Source organism: Myxine glutinosa, chromosome 7 (assembly GCF_964187855.1).
Source record: "Myxine glutinosa chromosome 7, kmMyxGlut1.1, whole genome shotgun sequence".
Lineage (NCBI taxonomy): Eukaryota > Metazoa > Chordata > Myxini > Myxiniformes > Myxinidae > Myxine > Myxine glutinosa.
This window is the reverse complement of record NC_136267.1, coordinates 53,555,978-53,583,728: the sequence shown is the minus strand read 5'-3', so window position 1 is coordinate 53,583,728 and position 27,751 is coordinate 53,555,978. Positions and strand designations below refer to the sequence as shown.

At 40.1% G+C, this 27,751-nt stretch overlaps 10 non-coding genes across 10 annotated transcripts; all 10 read left to right on the top strand.

The window, feature by feature from the left end:
- The first annotated feature begins 4,649 nt into the window (after positions 1-4,649).
- Positions 4,650-4,721, top strand: TRNAD-GUC (transfer RNA aspartic acid (anticodon GUC)). The gene has a single exon. It is a non-coding gene; the product is annotated as a tRNA-Asp (tRNA).
- Positions 4,722-6,314: 1,593 nt separating this feature from the next.
- Positions 6,315-6,386, top strand: TRNAD-GUC (transfer RNA aspartic acid (anticodon GUC)). The gene has a single exon. It is a non-coding gene; the product is annotated as a tRNA-Asp (tRNA).
- A 1,308-nt stretch (positions 6,387-7,694) lies between these two features.
- TRNAD-GUC (transfer RNA aspartic acid (anticodon GUC)) lies at positions 7,695-7,766 on the top strand. Its single transcript has one exon. It is a non-coding gene; the product is annotated as a tRNA-Asp (tRNA).
- Positions 7,767-10,496: 2,730 nt separating this feature from the next.
- On the top strand, positions 10,497-10,568 carry TRNAD-GUC (transfer RNA aspartic acid (anticodon GUC)). The gene has a single exon. It is a non-coding gene; the product is annotated as a tRNA-Asp (tRNA).
- A 1,263-nt stretch (positions 10,569-11,831) lies between these two features.
- TRNAD-GUC (transfer RNA aspartic acid (anticodon GUC)) lies at positions 11,832-11,903 on the top strand. Its single transcript has one exon. It is a non-coding gene; the product is annotated as a tRNA-Asp (tRNA).
- Positions 11,904-13,615: 1,712 nt separating this feature from the next.
- TRNAD-GUC (transfer RNA aspartic acid (anticodon GUC)) lies at positions 13,616-13,687 on the top strand. Its single transcript has one exon. It is a non-coding gene; the product is annotated as a tRNA-Asp (tRNA).
- Positions 13,688-19,926: 6,239 nt separating this feature from the next.
- Positions 19,927-19,998, top strand: TRNAD-GUC (transfer RNA aspartic acid (anticodon GUC)). Its single transcript has one exon. It is a non-coding gene; the product is annotated as a tRNA-Asp (tRNA).
- A 1,958-nt stretch (positions 19,999-21,956) lies between these two features.
- Positions 21,957-22,028, top strand: TRNAD-GUC (transfer RNA aspartic acid (anticodon GUC)). Its single transcript has one exon. It is a non-coding gene; the product is annotated as a tRNA-Asp (tRNA).
- A 1,970-nt stretch (positions 22,029-23,998) lies between these two features.
- On the top strand, positions 23,999-24,070 carry TRNAD-GUC (transfer RNA aspartic acid (anticodon GUC)). The gene has a single exon. It is a non-coding gene; the product is annotated as a tRNA-Asp (tRNA).
- A 2,610-nt stretch (positions 24,071-26,680) lies between these two features.
- TRNAD-GUC (transfer RNA aspartic acid (anticodon GUC)) lies at positions 26,681-26,752 on the top strand. The gene has a single exon. It is a non-coding gene; the product is annotated as a tRNA-Asp (tRNA).
- Positions 26,753-27,751: the final 999 nt, after the last annotated feature.

The following is a 27,751-nucleotide window of genomic DNA, read 5'->3' as shown; positions in this document are numbered from 1 at the left end:
ACCTCATAATTTTTAAATGGGGACAATTTTATTTTTGAATAACAGATTCTCAAGATTTGATGTTTGTTCAGCTTTCTTCTCCTGCACCAAGACAACTTCACAGATCATCATCTTTTTCATGCCTGAGTCAGTGACTGAATACCTTCTCCGACATTTTCCAGAATGAACAAATGGATTGCTCAGAAAAGTGTTTCGTTTGAAAAAAGCATTTCCTCGATTGTCAGATTTGTTCAATTTCCCCACAATGTTATTGTGCAAATAATTGATGCCCTGATCATGTATTTCTGGATTTTGTGATGAAGCAATCACCGAAACTGTTGAAGGTATAATCTTGGAAAAACTGGAACGACACTCAGAAGAGAGCATACCTCCGCCTCGTCGGCCACATCACTCAATGGTGAAGAACCACTTAAAAAAAAAAATCTCATGTCCGAATCCATGTTCAGATATTCAGCAAAATCGAATGCAATCGTCCCTGTCACATACACAACCTTTCCGCCAAGTGTCTTCCAAATCCGTCAATAACTTTTTGAGATATCCCGCAATGTATTGTTTTTGGCCCCATCTCCCAATGGTGAAGAATCACGTATAAAAAAGAAATAATTCTCAGATCCGAATCCACATTCAGATCTTCACCAAAATCGAATCATTGTGTCCTTGTGAGACATCCAACCGGTCCACCCACTTTTGTCCAAAACCGTCCACAACTTTTTGAGATGTCCTTCTATGTATCGTTTTTGGTCCGAGCTCCCAATGGTGAAGAATCACTGAAAACATTTTAGTCGCCGCATCCGAATCCGGATCTTCACCAAAATCTAATCACTTTTTCATTGTGACAGACGCTACATCTCTGCCAAATTTCGTCCAAATCCGTCCACAAAGCTTTGAGTTATCCCGCTATATATTGTTTTTGGCCCAATTTCCTAATGGTGAAGAATATCTTGAAATAATCTTCCAGCTGGATCCGGATCCGGACCTTCTCCAAAATCGAAATATTTCGTCGGTGTCACACGTGCTGCATCTGCACCAAATTTCGTCCGAATCCGTCCACAACTTTTTGAGATGTCTTTTTGACAGACAAAAAACAAACAAGGAAACAAACTAACAGACAGGGGTGAAACCAAAACCTCCATTATTCACCTTCCTTGATGTGGGTAATTATTCGCCATTTTATATCAAGGATTTTTCACTTTGTTTAGACAAAGTGCTCCTCGGAGGAAAGCAAAGAACCTCGGTTTGTGTGTCATTCTCGTTAGTATAGTGCTGAGTATTCCTGCCTGTTCACGCAGGTGACCGGGGTTCGATTCCCCGACGGGGAGAGTTCATAATTTTTAAATGGGGACAATTTTATTTTTGAATAACAGATTCTCAAGATTTGATGTTTGTTCAGATTTCTTCACCTGCACCAAGACAACTTCACAGATCATCATCTTTTTCATGCCTGAGTCAGTGACTGAATACCTTCTCCGACATTTTCCAGAATGAACAAATGGATTGCTCAGAAAAAGTGTTTCGTTTGAAAAAAGCATTTTCCTCGATTGTCAGCGTTGTTCAATTTCCCCAAAATGTTATTGTGCAAATAATTGATGCCCTGATCATGTATTTCTGGATTTTGTGATGAAGCAATCACCAAAACTGTTGAAGGTATAATCTTGGAAAAACTGGACCGACACTCAGAAGAGAGCATACCTCCGCCTCGTCGGCCACATCACTCAATGGTGAAGAACCACTTTAAAAAAAAATCTCATGTCCGAATCCATGTTCAGATATTCAGCAAAATCGAATGCAATCGTCCTTGTCACAGACACAACCTTTCCACCAAGTGTCGTCCAAATCCGTCAATAATTTTTTGAGATATCCCGCAATGTATTGTTTTTTGGCCCCATCTCCCAATGGTGAAGAATCACTCATAAAAAAGAAATAATTCTCAGATCCGAATCCACATTCAGATCTTCACCAAAATCGAATCTTTGTGTCCTTGTGGGACATCCAATCGGTCCACCAACTTTCGACCAAATCCGTCCAGAACTTTTTGAGATATCCTTCTATGTATCGTTTTTGGTCCGAGCTCCCAATGGTGAAGAATCACTCAAAACATTTTAGTAGCCACATCCGAATCCGGATCTTCACCACAATCTAACCAATTTTTCCTTTTGACAAACGCTACATCTCTGCCAAATTTTGTCCAAATCCGTCCACAAAGCTTTGAGATATCCCACTATATATTGTTTTTATCCCAATTTCCGAATGGTGAAGAATCACTTTAAAAATTATCTGGTCCGGATCCGAATCCAGATCTTCACCAAAATGTAATCATTTCGTCCTTGTGACATCTGGTACTTCTCTGTCAAGGTTCGTCCGAATCCGTCCACAACTTTTTGAGATATCCTGCTGTATATTGTTTTTGGCCGAATTTACCAACGGTGAAGAATCACTTTTTGGGTTCTCTGATCCGGATCCGGATTTGAATCATCACCCAATCTGAATCACTTTTCCTTGTCAGACACGCAACCTCTCCACCAAGTTTTGTTCAAAGCCGTCCCGAACTTTTTGAGATATCCTGCCATATATGTTGTTTTTGGCTCAATTTCCCAATGGTGAAGATTCACGTATAAAAAAGAAATAATGCTCAGATCCGAATCCACATTCAGATCTTCACCAAAATCGAATCATTGTGTCCTTGTGAGACATCCAACCGGTCCACCAAATTTTGTCCAAAACCGTCCACAACTTTTTGAGATGTCCTTCTATGTATCGTTTTTGGTCCGAGCTCCCAATGGTGAAGAATCACTGAAAACATTTTAGTAGGCACATCCGAATCCGGATCTTCACCAAAATCTAATCAATTTTTCATTGTGACATCCGCGACATCTCTGCCAAATTTCGTCCAAATCCGTCCACAAAGCTTTGAGTTATCCCGCTATATATTGTTTTTGGCCCAATTTCCCAATGGTGAAGACTTTCTTTAAATAATCTTCCAGCTGGATCCGGATCCGGACCTTCTCCAAAATCTAAATATTTCGTCGGCGTCACACGTGCTGCATCTGCACCAAATTTCGTCCGAATCCGTCCACAACTTTTTGAGATATCTTTTTTACAGACAAAAAACAAACAAGCAAACAAACAAACTAACAGACAGGGGTGAAACCAAAACCTCCATTATTCACCTTCCTTGATGTGGGTAATTATTCGCCATTTTATTTCAAGGTTTTTTCACTTTGTTTAGACAAAGTGCTCCTCGGAGGAAAGCAAAGAACCTAGGTTTGTGTGTCATCCTCGTTAGTATAGTGGTGAGTATTCCTGCCTGTCACGCAGGTGACCAGGGCTCCATTCCCCGACGGGGAGACCTCATAATTTTTAAATGGGGACAATTTTATTTTTGAATAACAGATTCTCAAGATTTGATGTTTGTTCAGCTTTCTTCTCCTGCACCAAGACAACTTCACAGATCATCATCTTTTTCATGCCTGAGTCAGTGACTGAATACCTTCTCCGACATTTTCCAGAATGAACAAATGGATTGCTCAGAAAAGTGTTTCGTTTGAAAAAAGCATTTCCTCGATTGTCAGATTTGTTCAATTTCCCCAAAATGTTATTGTGCAAATAATTGATGCCCTGATCATGTATTTCTGGATTTTGTGATGAAGCAATCACCGAAACTGTTGAAGGTATAATCTTGGAAAAACTGGAACGACACTCAGAAGAGAGCATACCTCCGCCTCGTCGGCCACATCACTCAATGGTGAAGAACCACTTAAAAAAAAAAATCTCATGTCCGAATCCATGTTCAGATATTCAGCAAAATCGAATGCAATCGTCCCTGTCACATACACAACCTTTCCGCCAAGTGTCTTCCAAATCCGTCAATAACTTTTTGAGATATCCCGCAATGTATTGTTTTTGGCCCCATCTCCCAATGGTGAAGAATCACGTATAAAAAAGAAATAATTCTCAGATCCGAATCCACATTCAGATCTTCACCAAAATCGAATCATTGTGTCCTTGTGAGACATCCAACCGGTCCACCCACTTTTGTCCAAAACCGTCCACAACTTTTTGAGATGTCTTTCTATGTATCGTTTTTGGTCCGAGCATTTCCAATGAAGGTGAAGTCCAATGGTGAAGAATCACTGAAAACATTTTAGTAGCTACATCCGAATCCGGATCTTCACCAAAATCTAATAAATTTTTCATTGTGACATCCGCGACATCTCTGCCAAATTTCGTCCAAATCCGTCCACAAAGCTTTGAGTTATCCCGCTATATATTGTTTTTGGCCAAATTTCCCAATGGTGAAGAATTTCTTCAAATAATCTTCCAGCTGGATCCGGATCCGGACCTTCTCCAAAATCTAAATATTTCGTCGGTGTCACACGTGCTGCATCTGCACCAAATTTCGTCCGAATCCGTCCACAACTTTTTGAGATGTCTTTTTCACAGACAAAAAACAAACAAACCAGCAAACAAACAAACAAACAAACAAGCAAACAAACATACAAACAAACGAACAGACAGGGGTAAAAACATAACCTCCATTATTCACCTTCCTTGATGTGGGTAATTATTCGCCATTTTATTTCAAGGATTTTTCACTTTGTTCAGACAAAGTACACCTTGGAGGAAAGCAAATGAGCTAAGTTTGTGTGTCATCCTCGTTAGTATAGTGGTGAGTATTCCTGCCTGTCACGCAGGTGACCGGGGATCGATTCCCCGACGGGGAGAGTTCATAATTTTTAAATGGGGTCAATTTTATTTTTGAATAACAGATTCTCAAGATTTGATGTTTGTTCAGTTTTCTTCACCTGCACCAAGACAACTTCACAGATCATCATCTTTTTCATGCCTGAGTCAGTGACTGAATACCTTCTCTGACATTTTCCAGAATGAACAAATGGATTGCTCAGAAAAAGTGTTTCGTTTGAAAAAAGCATTTTCCTCGATTGTCAGATTTGTTCAATTTCCCCACAATGTTATTGTGCAAATAATTGATGTCCTGATCATGTATTTCTGGATTTTGTGACAAAACAATCACCAAAACTGTTGAAGGTAAAAACTGGAACGACACTCAGTATAGAGCATCCCTCCGCCTGGTGGGCCACATCACTCAATGGTGAAGAATCACTTTTTTTCAAAAAATCTCATGTCCGAATCCATGTTCAGATATTCCCCAAAATCGAACCCAATCTTCCTTGTCACACACACAACCTTTCCACCAAGTGTCGTCCAAATCCGTCAATAACTATTTGAGATATCCCGCAATGTATTGTTTTTGGCCCCATCTCCTGAAGAATCACGTATAAAAAAGAAAGAATTCTCAGATCCGAATGCACATTCAGATCTTCACCAAAATCGAATCATTGTGTCCTTGTGAGACATCCAACCGGTCCACCAAATTTTGTCCAAAACCGTCCACAACGTTTTGAGATGTCATTCTATGTATCGTTTTTGGTCCGAGCTCCCAATGGTGAAGAATCACTGAAAACATTTTAGTCGCCGCATCCGAATACGGATCTTCACGAAAATGTAATCATTTCGTCCATGTGACATACGCTACACCTCTGCAAAATTTCGTCCAAATCCGTCCACAAAGCTTAGAGTTATCCCACAATATATTGTTTTTGGCCCAATTTCCCAATGGTGAAGAATCACTTTAAAAATTATCTGGTCCGGATCCGAATCCGGATCTTCACCAAAATCTAATCATTTCGTCCTTGTGGCATCTGGTACTTCTCTGTCAAGGTTCGTCCGAATCCGTCCACAATTTTTTGAGATATCCTGCTGTATGTTGTTTTTGGCCGAATTTGCCAACGGTGGACAATCACTTTTAGGGTTCTCTGATCCGGATCCGGATTTGAGCCATCACCCAATCCGAATCACTTTTCCTTGCCAGACACGCAATCTCTCCACCAAGTTTTGTGCAAAGCCGTCCCTAACTTTTTGAGATATCCTGCCATATATGTTGTTTTTGGCTCAATTTCCCAATGGTGAAGAATTTCTTTAAATAATCTACCAGCTGGATCCGGATCCGGACCTTCTCCAAAATCTAAATATTTCGTCGGTGTCACACGTGCTACATCTGCACCAAATTTCGTCCGAATCCGTCCACAACTTTTTGAGATATCTTTTTGACAGACAAAAAACAAACAAGGAAACAAACAAACAAACTAACTAACAGAGAGGGGTGAAACCAAAACCTCCATTATTCACCTTCCTTGATGTGGGTAATTATTCGCCATTTTATATCAAAGGTTTTTTCACTTTGTTTAGACAAAGTACTCCTTGGAGGAAAGCAAAGAACCTAGGGTTGTGTGTCATCCTCGTTAGTATAGTGGTGAGTATTCCTGCCTGTCACGCAGGTGACCGGGGTTCGATTCCCCGACGGGGAGAGTTCATAATTTATAAATGGTGACAATTTTATTTTTGAATAACAGATTCTCAAGATTTGATGTTTGTTCAGTTTTCTTCACCTGCACCAAGACAACTTCACAGATCATCATCTTTTTAATGCCTGAGTCAGTGACTGAATACCTTCTCCGACATTTTCCAGAATGAACAAATGGATTGCTCAGAAAAAGTGTTTCGTTTGAAAAAAGCATTTTCCTCGATTGTCAGATTTGTTCAATTTCCCCAAAATGTTATTGTGCAAATAATTGATGCCCTGATCACGTATTTCTGGATTTTGTGATGAAGCAATCACCGAAACTGTTGAAGGTATAATCTTGGAAAAACTGGGACGACACTCAGAAGAGAGCATACCTCCGCCTCGTCGGCCACATCACTCAATGGTGAAGAACCACTTTTTAAAAAAAATCTCATGTCCGAATCCATATTCAGATATTCAGCAAAATCGAATGCAATCTTCCTTGTCACAGACACAACCTTTTCACCAAGTGTCTTCCAAATCCGTCAATAACTTTTTGAGATATCCCGCAATGTATTGTTTTTGGCCCCATCTCCTGAAGAATCACGTATAAAAAAGAAATAATTCTCAGATCCGAATCCACATTCAGATCTTCACCAAAATCGAATCATTGTGTCCTTGTGAGACATCCAACCGGTCCACCCACTTTTGTCCAAAACCGTCCACAACTTTTTGAGATGTCCTTCTATGTATCGTTTTTGGTCCGAGCATTTCCAATGAAGGTGAAGTCCAATGGTGAAGAATCACTGAAAACATTTTAGTAGCCACATCCGAATCCGGATCTTCACCAAAATCTAATAAATTTTTCATTGTGACATCCGCTACATCTCTGCCAAATTTCGTCCAAATCCGTCCACAAAGCTTTGAGTTATCCCGCTATATATTGTTTTTGGCCAAATTTCCCAATGGTGAAGAATTTCTTCAAATAATCTTCCAGCTGGATCCGGATCCGGACCTTCTCCAAAATCTAAATATTTCGTCGGTGTCACACGTGCTGCATCTGCACCAAATTTCGTCCGAATCCGTCCACAACTTTTTGAGATGTCTTTTTCACAGACAAAAAACAAACAAACCAGCAAACAAACAAACAAACAAACAAACAAACAAGCAAACAAACATACAAACAAACGAACAGACAGGGGTGAAAACATAACCTCCATTATTCACCTTCCTTGATGTGGGTAATTATTCGCCATTTTATTTCAAGGAGTTTTCACTTTGTTCAGACAAAGTACACCTTGGAGGAAAGCAAAGAACCTAGGTTTGTGTGTCATCCTCGTTAGTATAGTGGTGAGTATTCCTGCCTGTCACGCAAATGACCGGGGTTCGATTCCCCGACGGGGAGAGTTCATAATCCTTAAATGGGGACAATTTTATTTTTGAATAACAGATTCTCAAGATTTGATGTTTGTTCAGTTTTCTTCACCTGCACCAAGACAACTTCACAGATCATCATCTTTTTCATGCCTGAGTCAGTGACTGAATACCTTCTCCAACATTTTCCAGAATGAACAAATGGATTGCTCAGAAAAAGTGTTTCGTTTGAAAAAAGCATTTTCCTCGATTGTCAGAGTTGTTCAATTTCCCCAAAATGTTATTGTGCAAATAATTGATGTCCTGATGACGTATTTCTGGATTTTGTGATGAACCAATCACCAAAACTGTTGAAGGTATAATCTTGGAAAAACTGGAACGACACTCAGTAGAGAGCACACCTCCGCCTGGTGGGCCACATCACTCAATGGTGAAGAACCACTTTTTTAAAAAAAATCTCATGTCCGAATCCATGTTCAGATATTCCCCAAAATCGAATCCAATCGTCCTTGTCACACACACAACCTTTCCACCAAGTGTCTTCCAAATCCGTCAATTTTTTTTTTGAGATATCCCGCAATGTATTGTTTTTGGCCCCATCTCCTGAAGAATCACGTATAAAAAAGAAATAATTATCAGATCCGAATGCACATTCAGATCTTCACTAAAATAGAATCTTTGTGTCCTTGTGAGACATCCAACCTGCCCACCAAGTTTCGCCCGAATCCGTCAATAACTTTTTGAGATATACTGCTGTGTATCGTTTTTTGTCCCATCACCCAATGGTGAAGAATCACTTAAAACATTTTACTCGCCGCATCCGAATACGGATCTTCACGAAAATGTAATCATTTCGTCCATGTGACATACGCTACACCTCTGCCAAATTTCGTCCAAATCCGTCCACAAAGCTTTGAGTTAGCCCGCTATATATTGTTTTTGGCCCAATTTCCCAATGGTGAAGAATCACTTGAAAAATTCTCTGGTCTGGATCCGAATCCGGATCTTCACCAAAATCTAATCATTTCGTCCTTGTGACATCTGGTACTTCTCTGTCAAGGTTCGTCCGAATCCGTCCACAACTTTTTGAGATATCCTGCTGTATATTGTTTTTGGCCGAATTTACCAACGGTGAAGAATCACTTTTAGGGTTCTCTGATCCGGATTCGGATTTGAATCGTCACACAATCTGAATCACTTTTCCTTGATCAGACACGCAACCTCTCCACCAAATTTCGTCCGAATCCGTCCACAACTTTTTGAGATATCCTGCCATATATGTTGTTTTTAGCTCAATTTCCCAATGGTGAAGAATTTCTTTAAATACTCTTCCAGCTGGATCCGGATCCGGACCTTCTCCAAAATCTAAATATTTCGTCGGCGTCACACGTGCTGCATCTGCACCAAATTTCGTCCGAATCCGTCCACAACTTTTTGAGATATCTTTTTGACAGACAAAAAACAAACAAGGAAACAAACAAACTAACAGACAGGGGTGAAACCAAAACCTCCATTATTCACCTTCCTTGATGTGGGTAATTATAGTGGGGCGGCTTAGCCCAAATATTCAAAAGAATTGTGCATTTTGTGAAACAATCACCAAATTTGGCACAAATGTACATTAATATGTTGCGAACATTTTCAGATATTGGGCCACTTGAAATTCCGTAATTTTTTTTTTCAAATTTTTTCAAATTTCGTAATTTCAAATTTTTCGGGTGACACCGTCACAATTTCGGTCTTCGAGGCCGGCCGATAGGCAAAGTGTGACCGGAAGGGACGAGGTTCTCCTGACCACGTGGCCCTCGATCTGGGAAGCAAGAGGCGTTCCATTAGTGGACGCGCCCCTCACGCCCGACTTTTGGGCGGCCCCGGCAGGCCGTTTGTTTTGACGTTCCGTGACAGGCCCCGCACCCCCACCTCCGGGCCGACCGGAAGCTTGTGCTGAGTACATCATACCTGAACAACTCAGTGAGGCAGAACACAGCAGTGCACACCAGGGTGACCCCTTCAGTGCATAAACCAATTAACCTGTCCACTGCAGGGCATATAGAAATGAAGTTATTTTCTGCATATAATAATAATATAAGTTCAGTTCTATATAACAATTTCTGTTATCACCACTACCACTACAACTACCACTACTACAAGCTTTGTCTGGAATTTTGTGGACTAACAGACAAACAGACATACAGACAAGCTGGGATCAAAACATTACCTCCTTCCACCATTGAGTGTAGAGGTAAACATCATGGAAATTATATCATGCCCGAGATTTAATTCATGCTTACCCGTGTATTTGCTTCACTGGTTCACAAGGTCTTTTGCATACATGTAATTCAGACTCTCGTCTTCATTGCTGACCACACAATGTTCGCAACATATTAATGTACATTTGTGCCAAATTTGGTGCTTGTATCACAAAATGCACAATTCTTTTGAATATTTGGGCTAAGCCGCCCCACTATATCGGCCGGCCTCGAAGAACGAAATTGTGACGGTGTCACCCGAAAAATTTGAAATTACGAAATGTGAAAAAATTTGAAAAAAAAAATTACGGAATTTCAAGTGGCCCAATATCTGAAAATGTTCGCAACATATTAATGTACATTTGTGCCAAATTTGGTGCTTGTATCACAAAATGCACAACAGGTTTGCTATGCTGCTACACTATTATTCGCCATTTTATATCAAGGTTTTTTCACTTTGTTTAGACAAAGTACTCCTCGGAGGAAAGCAAAGAACCTAGGTTTGTGTGTCATCCTCGTTAGTATAGTGGTGAGTATTCTTGCCTGTCACGCAGGTGACCGGGGTTCGATTCCCCGACGGGGAGAATTCATAATTTTTAAATGTGGACAATTTTATTTTTGAATAACAGATTCTCAAGATTTGATGTTTGTTCAGTTTTCTTCACCTGCACCAAGACAACTTCACAGATCATCATCTTTTTCATGCCTGAGTCAGTGATTGAATACCTTCTCCGACATTTTCAGAATGAACAAATGGATTGCTCAGAAAAAGTGTTTCGTTTGAAAAAGCATTTTCCTCGATTGTCAGAGTTGTTCAATTTCCCCAAAATGTTATTGTGCAAATAATTGATGCCCTGATGACGTATTTCTGGATTTTGTGATGAAGCAATCACCAAAACTGTTGAAGGTAAAAACTTGGAAAAACTGTAACGACACTCAGTATAGAGCATCCCTCCGCCTGGTGGGCCACATCACTCAATGGTGAAGAACCACTTACAAAAAAAAATCTCATGTCCGAATCCATGTTCAGATATTCCCAAAAATAGAATCCAATCTTCCTTGTCACACACACAACCTTTCCACCAAGTGTCGTCCAAATCCGTCAATAACTTTTTGAGATATCCCGCAATGTATTGTTTTTGGCCCCATCTCCTGAAGAATCACGTATAAAAAAGAAATAATTCTCAGATCCGAATGCACATTCAGATCTTCACCAAAATCGAATCATTGTGTCCCTGTGAGACATCCAACCGGTCCACCAAATTTTGTCCAAAACCGTCCACAATTTTTGAGATGTCCTTCTATGTATCGTTTTTGGTCGAAGCGCCCAATGGTGAAGAATCACTGAAAACATTTTGGAAGCCACATCCGAATCCGGATCTTCACCAAAATCTAATAAATTTTTCATTGTGACATCCGCTACATCTCTGCCAAATTTCGTCCAAATCCGTCCACAAAGCTTTGAGTTATCCCGCTATATATTGTTTTTGGCCCAATTTCCCAATGGTGAAGAATTTCTTGAAATATTCTTCCAGCTGGATCCGGATCCGGACCTTCTCCAAAATCTAAATATTTCGTCGGCGTCACACGTGCTGCATCTGCACCAAATTTCGTCCGAATCCGTCCACAACTTTTTGAGATATCTTTTTCACAGACAAAAAACAAACAAGCAAACAAACAAACAAACACGCAAACAAACAAACTAACAGACAGGGGTGAAACCAAAACCTCCATTATTCACCTTCGTTGATGTGGGTAATTATTCGCCATTTTATATCAAGGTTTTTTCACTTTGTTTAGACAAAGTGCTCCTTGGAGGAAAGCAAAGAACCAAGGTTTGTGTGTCATCCTCGTTAGTATAGTGGTGAGTATTCCTGCCTGTCACGCAGGTGACTGGGGTTCGATTCCCCGACGGGGAGAGTTCATAATCCTTAAATGGGAACAATTTTATTTTTGAATAACAGATTCTCAAGATTTGATGTTTGTTCAATTTTCTTCACCTGCACCAAGACAACTTCGCAGATCATCAACTTTTTCATGCCTGAGTCAGTGACTGAATACCTTCTCTGACATTTTCCAGAATGAACAAATGGATTGCTCAGAAAAAGTGTTTCGTTTGAAAAAAGCATTTTCCTCGATTGTCAGATTTGTTCAATTTCCCCACAATGTTATTGTGCAAATAATTGATGTCCTGATCATGTATTTCTGGATTTTGTGACAAAACAATCACCAAAACTGTTGAAGGTAAAAACTGGAATGACACTCAGTATAGAGCATCCCTCCGCCTGGTGGGCCACATCACTCAATGGTGAAGAATCACTTTTTTTCAAAAAATCTCATGTCCGAATCCATGTTCAGATATTCCCCAAAATCGAACCCAATCTTCCTTGTCACACACACAACCTTTCCACCAAGTGTCGTCCAAATCCGTCAATAACTATTTGAGATATCCCGCAATGTATTGTTTTTGGCCCCATCTCCTGAAGAATCACGTATAAAAAAGAAAGAATTCTCAGATCCGAATGCACATTCAGATCTTCACCAAAATCGAATCATTGTGTCCTTGTGAGACATCCAACCGGTCCACCAAATTTTGTCCAAAACCGTCCACAACGTTTTGAGATGTCATTCTATGTATCGTTTTTGGTCCGAGCTCCCAATGGTGAAGAATCACTGAAAACATTTTAGTCGCCGCATCCGAATACGGATCTTCACGAAAATGTAATCATTTCGTCCATGTGACATACGCTACACCTCTGCAAAATTTCGTCCAAATCCGTCCACAAAGCTTAGAGTTATCCCACAATATATTGTTTTTGGCCCAATTTCCCAATGGTGAAGAATCACTTTAAAAATTATCTGGTCCGGATCCGAATCCGGATCTTCACCAAAATCTAATCATTTCGTCCTTGTGGCATCTGGTACTTCTCTGTCAAGGTTCGTCCGAATCCGTCCACAATTTTTTGAGATATCCTGCTGTATGTTGTTTTTGGCCGAATTTGCCAACGGTGGACAATCACTTTTAGGGTTCTCTGATCCGGATCCGGATTTGAGCCATCACCCAATCTGAATCACTTTTCCTTGCCAGACACGCAATCTCTCCACCAAGTTTTGTGCAAAGCCGTCCCTAACTTTTTGAGATATCCTGCCATATATGTTGTTTTTGGCTCAATTTCCCAATGGTGAAGAATTTCTTTAAATAATCTACCAGCTGGATCCGGATCCGGACCTTCTCCAAAATCTAAATATTTCGTCGGTGTCACACGTGCTACATCTGCACCAAATTTCGTCCGAATCCGTCCACAACTTTTTGAGATATCTTTTTGACAGACAAAAAACAAACAAGGAAACAAACAAACAAACTAACTAACAGAGAGAGGTGAAACCAAAACCTCCATTATTCACCTTTCTTGATGTGGGTAATTATTCGCCATTTTATATCAAGGTTTTTTCACTTTGTTTAGACAAAGCACTCCTCGGAGGAAAGCAAAGAACCTAGGTTTGTGTGTCATCCTCGTTAGTATAGTGGTGAGTATTCCTGCCTGTCACGCAGGTGACCGGGGTTCTTTTTTCACTTTGTTTAGACAAAGTACTCCTTGGAGGAAAGCAAAGAACCTAGGTTTGTGTGTCATCCTCGTTAGTATAGTGGTGAGTATTCCTGCCTGTCACGCAGGTGACCGGGGTTCGATTCCCCGACGGGGAGAGTTCACAATATTTAAATGGGGTCAATTTTATTTTTGAATAACAGATTCTCAAGATTTGATGTTTGTTCAGTTTTCTTCACCTGCACCAAGACAACTTCACAGATCATCAACTTTTTAATGCCTGAGTCAGTGACTGAATACCTTCTCCGACATTTTCCAGAATGAACAAATGGATTGCTCAGAAAAAGTGTTTCGTTTGAAAAAAGCATTTTCCTCGATTGTCAGATTTGTTCAATTTCCCCAAAATGTTATTGTGCAAATAATTGATGCCCTGATCACGTATTTCTGGATTTTGTGATGAAGCAATCACCGAAACTGTTGAAGGTATAATCTTGGAAAAACTGGGACGACACTCAGAAGAGAGCATACCTCCGCCTCGTCGGCCACATCACTCAATGGTGAAGAACCACTTTTTAAAAAAAATCTCATGTCCGAATCCATGTTCAGATATTCAGCAAAATCGAATGCAATCGTCCCTGTCACAGACACAACCTTTCCACCAAGTGTCTTCCAAATCCGTCAATAACTTTTTGAGATATCCCGCAATGTATTGTTTTTGGCCCCATCTCCCAATGGTGAAGAATCACGTATAAAAAAGAAATAATTCTCAGATCCGAATCCACATTCAGATCTTCACCAAAATCGAATCATTGTGTCCTTGTGAGACATCCAACCGGTCCACCCACTTTTGTCCAAAACCGTCCACAACTTTTTGAGATGTCCTTCTATGTATCGTTTTTGGTCCGAGCATTTCCAATGAAGGTGAAGTCCAATGGTGAAGAATCACTGAAAACATTTTAGTAGCCACATCCGAATCCGGATCTTCACCAAAATCTAATAAATTTTTCATTGTGACATCCGCGACATCTCTGCCAAATTTCGTCCAAATCCGTCCACAAAGCTTTGAGTTATCCCGCTATATATTGTTTTTGGCCAAATTTCCCAATGGTGAAGAATTTCTTCAAATAATCTTCCAGCTGGATCCGGATCCGGACCTTCTCCAAAATCTAAATATTTCGTCGGTGTCACACGTGCTGCATCTGCACCAAATTTCGTCCGAATCCGTCCACAACTTTTTGAGATGTCTTTTTCACAGACAAAAAACAAACAAACACGCAAACAAACAAACTAACAGACAGGGGTGAAACCAAAACCTCCATTATTCACCTTCCTTGATGTGGGTAATTATTCGCCATTTTATATCAAGGTTTTTTCACTTTGTTTAGACAAAGTACTCCTCGGAGGAAAGCAAAGAACCGAGGTTTGTGTGTCATCCTCGTTAGTATAGTGGTAAGTGTTCCTGACTGTCACGCAGGTAACCGGGGTTCGATTCCCTGACGGGGAGAGTTCGTAATTTTTAAATGGGGACAATTTTATTTTTGAATAACAGATTCTCAAGATTTGATGTTTGTTCAGTTTTCTTCACCTGCACCAAGACAACTTCACAGATCATCATCTTTTTCATGCCTGAGTCAGTGACTGAATACCTTCTCTGACATTTTCCAGAATGAACAAATGGATTGCTCAGAAAAAGAGTTTCGTTTGAAAAAAGCATTTTCCTCGATTGTAAGATTTGTTCAATTTCCCCACAATGTTATTGTGCAGATAATTGATGTCCTGATCATGTATTTCTGGATTTTGTGACAAAACAATCACCAAAACTGTTGAAGGTAAAAACTTTGAAAAATTGGAACGACACTCAGTATAGAGCATACCTCCGCCTGGTGGGCCACATCACTCAATGGTGAAGAATCACTTTTTTTTTAAATCTCATGTCCGAATCCATGTTCAGATATTCCCCAAAATCGAATCCAATCTTCCTTGTCACACACACAACCTTTCCACCAAGTGTCGTCCAAATCCTTCGATAACTTTTTGAGATATCCCGCAATGTATTGTTTTTGGCCCCATCTCCTGAAGAATCACGTATAAAAAAGAAATAATTCTCAGATCCGAATGCACATTCAGATCTTCACCAAAATCGAATCATTGTGTCCTTGTGAGACATCCAACCGGTCCACCAAACTTTGTCCAAAACCGTCCACAACATTTTGAGATGTCCTTCTATGTATCGTTTTTGGTCCGAGCTCCCAATGGTGAAGAATCACTGAAAACATTTTAGTCGACGCATCCGAATACGGATCTTCACGAAAATGTGATCATTTCGTCCATGTGACATACGCTACACCTCTGCCAAATTTCGTCCAAATCCGTCCACAAAGCTTCGAGTTATCCCGCAATATATTGTTTTTGGCCCAATTTCCCAATGGTGAAGAATCACTTTAAAAATTATCTGGTCCGGATCCGAATCCGGATCTTCACCAAAATCTAATCATTTCGTCCTTGTGACATCCGGTACTTCTCTGTCAAGGTTCGTCCGAATCCGTCCACAACTTTTTGAGATATCCTGCTGTATGTTGTTTTTGACCGAATTTACCAACGGTGAAGAATCACTTTTAGGGTTCTCTGATCCGGATCCGGATTTGAATCATCACCCAATCTGAATCACTTTTCCTTGCCAGACACGCAATCTCTCCACCAAGTTTTGTGCAAAGCCGTCCCTAACTTTTTGAGATATCCTGCCAAAAACGTTGTTTTTGGCTCAATTTCCCAATGGTGAATAATTTCTTTCAATAATCTACCAGCTGGATCCGGATCCGGACCTTCTCCAAAATCTAAATATTTCGTCGGTGTCACACGTGCTACATCTGCACCAAATTTCGTCCGAATCCGTCCACAACTTTTTGAGATATCTTTTTGACAGACAAATAAACATATGTCACCCACAGGGTGAACCGTATCTTGCCAAAATGTGAAAATTCCGTTTTTTCGTCATGACGTCATCAAATGACGTCATAGCGTCAAACTGTTTACAGATCTGGGAAGCACTCATCAAGGGCATTCATATGAGGTATTACTCGATATGGTACCTACGATTTCAAAATTTGACCTTGGGGTCAATAATTTTCGACCTCCAGCGCTAACCATGAAGGTCAAGGCCGATCGCCACCAAAAACTAATCAGCTGAGCGCCGGACCATATACTAGATTCCCATGAAGTTTGGAGACGATCCGATCAAAGTTACTCAAAAAATTAGTGTTTCGTCGACCTCCATGATTGGCCGCAAAGTGACCTTGACCTTTGACCTTGACCTTCATAATTTTGTGTGCTAAAGGGTATCTCTAAAAGACTCTGATATGCGAACTTACAAGAGTTTCCAAAGGGAACTGTGCTCTACAGAGTGACCTAAACAATGCGAACTAAAGCAATACAATATACATGAAAAGTGCAGTTTTTTCGTCATAACGCCGTCAAATGACGTCACATTGTCAAACTAGTTATATGTTTGGAAAGCACTCAACAAGGGCTTCAATTTGAGGTACTACTCGATATGGTAACTGAAACTTGAAAATTTTACCTTTTGGTCAAAATTGAATGACCTTCAAAATGACCTTGAAGGTCAAGGCCGATCGACACCAAAAACTAATCAACTGAGCGCCATACCACACCCTATATACCCACCAAGTTTGGAGATCATAAGATCAAAGTTACTCAAAAAATAAGGGTTTCGTAATTTGACCTTGGGGTCAATAATTTTCGACCTCCAGCGCTAACCATGAAGGTCAAGGCCGATCGCCACCAAAAACTAATCAGCTGAGCGCCGGACCATATACTAGATTCCCATGAAGTTTGGAGACGATCCGATCAAAGTTACTCAAAAAATTAGTGTTTCGTCGACCTCCATGATTGACCACAAAGTGACCTTGACCTTTGACCTTGACCTTCAAAATTTTGTGTGCTGAAGGGTATCTCTATAGGACTCTGATATGCGAAGTTACAGGAGTTTCCAATAATAACTGTGGTCTACAGAGTGATCTAAACGTGAAAAAAAATGATTAACCACAAACAAACAAAAAAACAAACATACAAGGTGACTGATACATCTTGCAAAAACTTCGTTTTGGCAAGATAAAAACAACCAAGCAAACAAACAAACTTACAGACAGGGGTGAAACCAAAACCTCCATTATTCACCTTCCTTGATGTGGGTAATTATTCGCCATTTTATATCAAGGATTTTTCACTTTGTTTAGACAAAGTACTCCTCGGAGGAAAGCAAAAAACCTAGGATTGTGTCTCATCCTCGTTAGTATAGTGGTGAGTAGCTTTTAGCTCTTTCACGAGCCTCGATTCAGTATTCAAAAAAAAAAAAAAAAAAATAGTGGTGAGTATTCCTGCCTGTCACGCAGGTGACCGGGGTTCGATTCCCCGACGGGGAGAGTTCATAATATTTAAATGGGGACAATTTTATTTTTGAATACCAGATTCTCAAGATTTGATGCTTGTTCAGTTTTCTTCACCTGCACCAAGACAACTTCACAGATCATCATCTTTTTCATGCCTGAGTCGGTGACTGAATACCTTCTCCGACATTTTCCAGAATGTACAAATGGATTGCTCAGAAAAAGTGTTTCGTTTGAAAAAAGCATTTTCCTCGATTGTCAGAGTTGTTCAATTTCCCCAAAATGTTATTGTGCAAATAATTGATGCCCTGATCACGTATTTCTGGATTTTGTGATGAAGCAATCACCAGAACTGTTGAAGGTATAATCTTGGAAAAACTGGAACGACACTCAGAAGAGAGCATACCTCCGCCTCGTCGGCCACATCACTCAATGGTGAAGAACCACTTTAAAAAAAAAATCTCATGTCCGAATCCATGTTCAGATATTCCCCAAAATCGAATCCAATTTTCCTTGTCACACACACAACCTTTCCACCAAGTGTCGTCCAAATCCGTCAATAACTTTTTGAGATATCCCGCAATGTATTGTTTTTGGCCCCATCTCCCAATGGTGAAGAATCACGTATAAAAAAGAAATAATTCTCAGATCCGAATCCACATTCAGATCTTCACCAAAATCGAATCTTTGTGTCCTTGTGAGACATCCAACCTGCCCACCAAGTTTCGCCCAAATCCGTCAATAACTTTTTGAGATATACTGCTGTGTATCGTTTTTTGTCCCATCACCCAATGGTGAAGAATCACTTAAAACATTTTAGTCGCCGCATCCGAATACGGATCTTCACGAAAATGTAATCATTTCGTCCATGTGACATACGCTACACCTCTGCCAAATTTCGTCCAAATCCGTCCACAAAGCTTTGAGTTATCCTGCTATACATTGTTTTTGGCCCAATTTCCCAATGGTGAAGAATCACTTTAAAAATTATCTGGTCCGGATCCGAATCCAGATCTTCACCAAAATGTAATCATTTCGTCCTTGTGACATCTGGTACTTCTCTGTCAAGGTTCGTCCGAATCCGTCCACAACTTTTTGAGATATCCTGCTGTATATTGTTTTTGGCCGAATTTACCAACGGTGAAGAATCACTTTTAGGGTTCTCTGATCCGGATCCGGATTTGAATCATCACCCAATCTGAATCACTTTTCCTTGTCAGACACGCAACCTCTCCACCAAGTTTTGTTCAAAGCCGTCCTGAACTTTTTGAGATATCCTGCCATATATGTTGTTTTTGGCTCAATTTCGCAATGGTGAAGATTCACGTATAAAAAAGAAATAATGCTCAGATCCGAATCCACATTCAGATCTTCACCAAAATCGAATCATTGTGTCCTTGTGAGACATCCAACTGGTCCACCAAATTTTGTCCAAAACCGTCCACAACTTTTTGAGATGTCCTTCTATGTATCGTTTTTGGTCCGAGCTCCCAATGGTGAAGAATCACTGAAAACATTTTAGTAGCCACATCCGAATCCGGATCTTCACCAAAATCTAAACAATTTTTCATTGTGACAGACGCTACATCTGTGCCAAATTTCGTCCAAATCCGTCCACAACGCTTTGAGTTATCCCGCTATATATTGTTTTTGGCCCAATTTCCCAATGGTGAAGAATTTCTTTAAATAATCTTCCAGCTGGATCCGCATCTGGACCTTCTCCAAAATCTAAATATTTCGTCGGTGTCACACGTGCTGCATCTGCACCAAATTTCGTCCGAATCCGTCCACAACTTTTTGAGATGTCTTTATCACAGACAAAAAACAAACAAACACGCAAACAAACAAACTAACAGACAGGGGTGAAACCAAAACCTCCATTATTCACCTTCCTTGATGTGGGTAATTATTCGCCATTTTATATCAAGGTTTTTTCACTTTGTTTAGACAAAGTACTCCTCGGAGGAAAGCAAAGAACGGAGGTTTGTGTGTCATCCTCGTTAGTATAGTGGTGAGTATTCCTGCCTGTCACGCAGGTGACCGGGGTTCGATTCCCCGACGGGGAGAATTCATAATTTTTAAATGGGGACAATTTTATTTTTGAATAACAGATTCTCAACATTTGATGTTTGTTCAGTTTTCTTCACCTGCACCAAGACAACTTCACAGATCATCATCTTTTTCATGCCTGAGTCGGTGACTGAATACCTTCTCCGACATTTTCCAGAATGTACAAATGGATTGCTCAGAAAAAGTGTTTCGTTTGAAAAAAGCATTTTCCTCGATTGTCAGAGTTGTTCAATTTCCCCAAAATGTTATTGTGCAAATAATTGATGCCCTGATCACGTATTTCTGGATTTTGTGATGAAGCAATCACCAGAACTGTTGAAGGTATAATCTTGGAAAAACTGGAACGACACTCAGAAGAGAGCATACCTCCGCCTCGTCGGCCACATCACTCAATGGTGAAGAACCACTTTAAAAAAAAAATCTCATGTCCGAATCCATGTTCAGATATTCCCCAAAATCGAATCCAATTTTCCTTGTCACACACACAACCTTTCCACCAAGTGTCGTCCAAATCCGTCAATAACTTTTTGAGATATCCCGCAATGTATTGTTTTTGGCCCCATCTCCCAATGGTGAAGAATCACGTATAAAAAAGAAATAATTCTCAGATCCGAATCCACATTCAGATCTTCACCAAAATCGAATCTTTGTGTCCTTGTGAGACATCCAACCTGCCCACCAAGTTTCGCCCAAATCCGTCAATAACTTTTTGAGATATACTGCTGTGTATCGTTTTTTGTCCCATCACCCAATGGTGAAGAATCACTTAAAACATTTTAGTCGCCGCATCCGAATACGGATCTTCACGAAAATGTAATCATTTCGTCCATGTGACATACGCTACACCTCTGCCAAATTTCGTCCAAATCCGTCCACAAAGCTTTGAGTTATCCTGCTATACATTGTTTTTGGCCCAATTTCCCAATGGTGAAGAATCACTTTAAAAATTATCTGGTCCGGATCCGAATCCAGATCTTCACCAAAATGTAATCATTTCGTCCTTGTGACATCTGGTACTTCTCTGTCAAGGTTCGTCCGAATCCGTCCACAACTTTTTGAGATATCCTGCTGTATATTGTTTTTGGCCGAATTTACCAACGGTGAAGAATCACTTTTAGGGTTCTCTGATCCGGATCCGGATTTGAATCATCACCCAATCTGAATCACTTTTCCTTGTCAGACACGCAACCTCTCCACCAAGTTTTGTTCAAAGCCGTCCTGAACTTTTTGAGATATCCTGCCATATATGTTGTTTTTGGCTCAATTTCGCAATGGTGAAGATTCACGTATAAAAAAGAAATAATGCTCAGATCCGAATCCACATTCAGATCTTCACCAAAATCGAATCATTGTGTCCTTGTGAGACATCCAACTGGTCCACCAAATTTTGTCCAAAACCGTCCACAACTTTTTGAGATGTCCTTCTATGTATCGTTTTTGGTCCGAGCTCCCAATGGTGAAGAATCACTGAAAACATTTTAGTAGCCACATCCGAATCCGGATCTTCACCAAAATCTAAACAATTTTTCATTGTGACAGACGCTACATCTGTGCCAAATTTCGTCCAAATCCGTCCACAACGCTTTGAGTTATCCCGCTATATATTGTTTTTGGCCCAATTTCCCAATGGTGAAGAATTTCTTTAAATAATCTTCCAGCTGGATCCGCATCCGGACCTTCTCCAAAATCTAAATATTTCGTCGGTGTCACACGTGCTGCATCTGCACCAAATTTCGTCCGAATCCGTCCACAACTTTTTGAGATGTCTTTATCACAGACAAAAAACAAACAAACACGCAAACAAACAAACTAACAGACAGGGGTGAAACCAAAACCTCCATTATTCACCTTCCTTGATGTGGGTAATTATTCGCCATTTTATATCAAGGTTTTTTCACTTTGTTTAGACAAAGTACTCCTCGGAGGAAAGCAAAGAACGGAGGTTTGTGTGTCATCCTCGTTAGTATAGTGGTGAGTATTCTTGCCTGTCACGCAGGTGACCGGGGTTCGATTCCCCGACGGGGAGAATTCATAATTTTTAAATGGGGACAATTTTATTTTTGAATAACAGATTCTCAACATTTGATGTTTGTTCAGTTTTCTTCACCTGCACCAAGACAACTTCACAGATCATCATCTTTTTCATGCCTGAGTCAGTGACTGAATACCTTCTCCGATATTTTCCAGAATGAACAAATGGATTGCTCAGAAAAAGTGTTTCGTTTGAAAAAAGCATTTTCCTCGATTGTCAGCGTTGTTCAATTTCCCCAAAATGTTATTGTGCAAATAATGGATGCCCTGATGACGTATTTCTGGATTTTGTGATGAAGCAATCACCAAAACTGTTGAAGGTATAATCTTGGAAAAACTGGAACGACACTCAGAAGAGAGCATACCTCCGCCTCGTCGGCCACATCACTCAATGGTGAAGACCCACTTTAAAAAAAAAATCTCATGTCCGAATCCATGTTCAGATATTCCCCAAAATCGAATCCAATCTTCCTTGTCACAATCACAACCTTTCCACCAAGTGTCTTCCAAATCCGTCAATAACTTTTTGAGATATCCCGCAATGTATTGTTTTTGGCCCCATCTCCTGAAGAATCACGTATAACAAAGAAATAATGATCAGATCCGAATGCACATTCAGATCTTCACTAAAATAGAATCTTTGTGTCCTTGTGAGACATCCAAACTGCCCACCAAGTTTCGCCCAAATCCGTCAATAACTTTTTGAGATATACTGCTGTGTATCGTTTTTTGTCCCATCACCCAATGGTGAAGAATCACTTAAAACATTTTAGTCGCCGCATCCGAATACGGATCTTCACGAAAATGTAATCATTTCGTCCTTGTGACATCTGGTACTTCTCTGTCAAGGTTCGTCCGAATCCGTCCACAACTTTTTGAGATATCCTTCTATGTATCGTTTTTGGTCCGAGCTCCCAATGGTGAAGAATCACTTAAAACATTTTAGTAGCCACATCCGAATCCGGATCTTCACCAAAATCTAACCAATTTTTCCTTTTGACAAACGCTACATCTCTGCCAAATTTTGTCCAAATCCGTCCACAAAGCTTTGAGATATCCCACTATATATTGTTTTTATCCCAATTTCCCAATGGTGAAGAATCACTTTAAAAATTCTCTGATCCGGATCCGAATCACGATCTTCACCAAAATCTAGTCATTTCGTTATTGTGACCTCCGCTACATTTCTGCCAAATTTCGTCCGAATCCGTCCACAACCTTTTGAGATATCCCGCTACATATTGTTTTTGGCCCAATTTCCCAATGGTGAAAAATCACTTCAAAATTCTCTGATCCGGATGCGAATCAGGATCTTCACCAAAATCTAATCATTTCGTCCTTGTGGCATCCGCTACATCACTGCCAAATTTCGTCCGAATCCGTCAACAACTTTTTGAGATATCCCGCTATACATTGTTTTTGGCGCAATTTCCCAATGGTGAAGAATCACTTTAAAAATTCTCTGATCCGGATCCGGATTTGAATCATCACCAAAATGGAATCACTCGTCCTTGTCAGACACGCAAACTCTCCACCAAGTTTTGTCCAAAGCCGTGCCAAACCTTTTGAAATAACCTGCCATATATGTTGTTTTTGGCCCAATTTCCCAATGGTGAAGAATTTCTTTAAATAAACTTCCAGCTGGATCCGGATCCGGACCTTCTCCAAAATCTAAATATTTCGTCGGTGTCACACGTGCTGCATCTACACCAAATTTCGTCCGAATCCGTTCACAACTTTTTGAGATGTCTTTTTCACAGACAAAAAACAAACAAACAAGCAAACAAACAAACAAACAAGCAAACAAACATACAAACAAACGAACAGACAGGGGTGAAAACATAACCTCCATTATTCACCCTCTTTGATGTGGGTAATTATTCGCCATTTTATATCAAGGTTTTTTCACTTTGTTTAGACAAAGTACTCCTCGGAGGAAAGCAAAGAACCGAGGTTTGTGTGTCATCCTCGTTAGTATAGTGGTGAGTATTCCTGCCTGTCACGCAGGTGATCGGGGTTCGATTCCCCGACGGGGAGAGTTCATAATTTTTAAATGGGGACAATTTTATTTTTGAATAACAGATTCTCAAGATTTGATGTTTGTTCAGTTTTCTTCACCTGCACCAAGACAACTTCACAGATCATCATCTTTTTCATGCCTGAGTCAGTGACTGAATACCTTCTCTGACATTTTCCAGAATGAACAAATGGATTGCTCAGAAAAAGAGTTTCGTTTGAAAAAAGCATTTTCCTCGATTGTCAGATTTGTTCAATTTCCCCACAATGTTATTGTGCAGATAATTGATGTCCTGATCATGTATTTCTGGATTTTGTGACAAAACAATCACCAAAACTGTTGAAGGTAAAAACTTTGAAAAATTGGAACGACACTCAGTATAGACTATAGAGCATACCTCCGCCTGGTGGGCCACATCACTCAATGGTGAAGAATCACTTCTTTTTTTTAATCTCATGTCCGAATCCATGTTCAGATATTCCCCAAAATCGAATCCAATCTTCCTTGTCACACCCACAACCTTTCCACCAAGTGTCGTCCAAATCCGTCGATAACTTTTTGAGATATCCCGCAATGTATTGTTTTTGGCCCCATCTCCCAATGGTGAAGAATCACGTATAAAAAAGAAATAATTTTAAGATCCGAATCCACATTCAGATCTTCACCAAAATCGAATCATTGTGTCTTTGTGAGACATCCAACCGGTCCACCAACTTTTGTCCAAAACCGTCAACAACTTTTTGAGATGTCCTTCTATGTATCGTTTTTGGTCCGAGCTCCCAATGGTGAAGAATAACTGAAAACATTTTAGTAGCCACATCCGAATCCGGATCTTCACCAAAATCTAATCAATTTTTCATTGTGACATACGCTACATCTCTGCCAAATTTCGTCCAAATCCGTCCACAAAGCTTTGAGTTATCCCGCTACATATTGTTTTTGGCCCAATTTCCCAATGGTGAAGAATTTCTTTAAATAATCTTCCAGCTGGATCCGGATCCGGACCTTCTCCAAAATCTAAATATTTCGTCGGTGTCACACGTGCTGCATCTGCACCAAATTTCGTCCGAATCCGTCCACAACGTTTTGAGATGTCTTTTTCACAGACAAAAAACAAACAAACAAACAAATAAACATATGTCACCCACAGGGTGAACCGTATCTTGCCCCTGCATCTGTCTATTTTACCTTTTGGTCAAAATTGAATGACCTTCAAAATGACCTTGAAGGTCAAGGCCGATCGACACCAAAAACTAATCAGCTGAGCGCCATACCACACCCTATATACCCACCAAGTTTGGAGATCATAAGATCAAAGTTACTCAAAAAATAAGGGTTTCGTTGACCTCCATGATTGACCGCAAAGTGACCTTGACCTTTGACCTTGACCTTAATAATTTCGTATGGTGAATAGTATGTCTTCATGACCAACGCACATGAAATATTGAAAGATTTTGATGAGAACTGAGGAAATAATTTTTTCATGAAAATTCCGTTTTTTCGTCATGACGTCATCAAATGACGTCATAGCGTCAAACTGTTTACAGATCTGGGAAGCACTCATCAAGGGCATTCATATGAGGTATTACTCGATATGGTACCTACGATTTCAAAATTTGACCTTGGGGTCAATAATTTTCGACCTCCAGCGCTAACCATGAAGGTCAAGGCCGATCGCCACCAAAAACTAATCAGCTGAGCGCCGGACCATATACTAGATTCCCATGAAGTTTGGAGACGATCCGATCAAAGTTACTCAAAAAATTAGTGTTTCGTCGACCTCCATGATTGACCACAAAGTGACCTTGACCTTTGACCTTGACCTTAATAATTTCGTATGGTGAATAGTATGTCTTCATGACCAACGCACATGAAATATTGAAAGATTTTGATGAGAACTGAGGAAATAATTTTTTCATGAAAATTCCGTTTTTTCGTCATGACGTCATCAAATGACGTCATAGCGTCAAACTGTTTACAGATCTGGGAAGCACTCATCAAGGGCATTCATATGAGGTATTACTCGATATGGTACCTACGATTTCAAAATTTGACCTTGGGGTCAATAATTTTCGACCTCCAGCGCTAACCATGAAGGTCAAGGCCGATCGCCACCAAAAACTAATCAGCTGAGCGCCGGACCATATACTAGATTCCCACCAAGTTTGGAGACGATCCGATCAAAGTTACTCAAAAAATAAGGGTTTCGTTGACCTCCATGATTGACCGCAAAGTGACCTTGACCTTTGACCTTGACCTTCAAAATTGTGTGTGCTGAAGGGTATCTCTATAGGACTCTGATATGCGAAGTTACAGGAGTTTCCAATAATAACTGTGGTCTACAGAGTGATCTAAACGTGAAAAAAAAATGATTAACCACAAACAAAAAAACAAACAAACAGACAAACAGACAAACATACAAGCTGACTAATACATCTTGCAAAAACTTCGTTTTGGCAAGATAACAAACAAACACACAAACAAACGAACAGACAGGGGTGAAAACATAACCTCCATTATTCACCTTCCTTGATGTGGGTAATTATTGGCCATTTTATATCAAGGATTTTTCACTTTGTTTAGACAAAGTGCTCCTCGGAGGAAAGCAAAGAACCTAGGTTTGTGTGTCATCCTCGTTAGTATAGTGGTGAGTATTCCTGCCTGTCACGCAGGTGACCGGGGTTCGATTCCCCGACGGGGAGAGTTCATAATTTTTAAATGGGGACAATTATATTTTTGAATAACAGATTCTCAAGATTTGATGTTTGTTCAGTTTTCTTCACCTGCACCAAGACAACTTCACAGATCATCATCTTTTTCATGCCTGAGTCAGTGACTGAATACCTTCTCCGACATTTTCCAGAATGAACAAATGGATTGCTCAGAAAAAGTGTTTCGTTTGAAAAAAGCATTTTCCTCGATTGTCAGATTTGTTCAATTTCCCCAAAATGTTATTGTGCAAATAATTGATGCCCTGATCACGTATTTCTGGATTTTGTGATGAAGCAATCACCAAAACTGTTGAAGGTAAAAACTTGGAAAAACTGGAACGACACTCAGAAGAGAGCATACCTCCGCCTCGTCGGCCACATCACTCAATGATGAAGAACCACTTTAAAAAAAAAAAAAAACTCCTGTCCGAATCCATGTTCAGATATTCAGCAAAATCGAATCCAATCTTCCTTGTCACATACACAACCTTTCCACCAAGTGTCTTCCAAATCCGTCAATAACTTTGTGAGATATCCCGCAATGTATTGTTTTTGGCCCCATCTCCCAATAGTGAAGAATCACGTATAAAAAAGAAATAATTCTCAGATCCGAATCCACATTCAGATCTTCACCAAAATCGAATCATTGTGTCCTTGTGAGACATCCAACCGGTCCACCAACTTTTGTCCAAAACCGTCCACAACTTTTTGAGATGTCCTTCTCTGTATCGTTTTTGGTCCGAGCTCCCAATGGTGAAGAATCACTGAAAACATTTTAGTAGCCACATCCGAATCCGGATCTTCACCAAAATCTAATCAATTTTTCATTGTGACATACGCTACATCTCTGCCAAATTTCGTCCAAATCCATCCACAAAGCTTTGAGTTATCCCGCTATATATTGTTTTTGGCCCAATTTCCCAATGGTGAAGAATTTCTTTAAATAATCTTCCAGCTGGATCCGGATCCGGACCTTCTCCAAAATCTAAA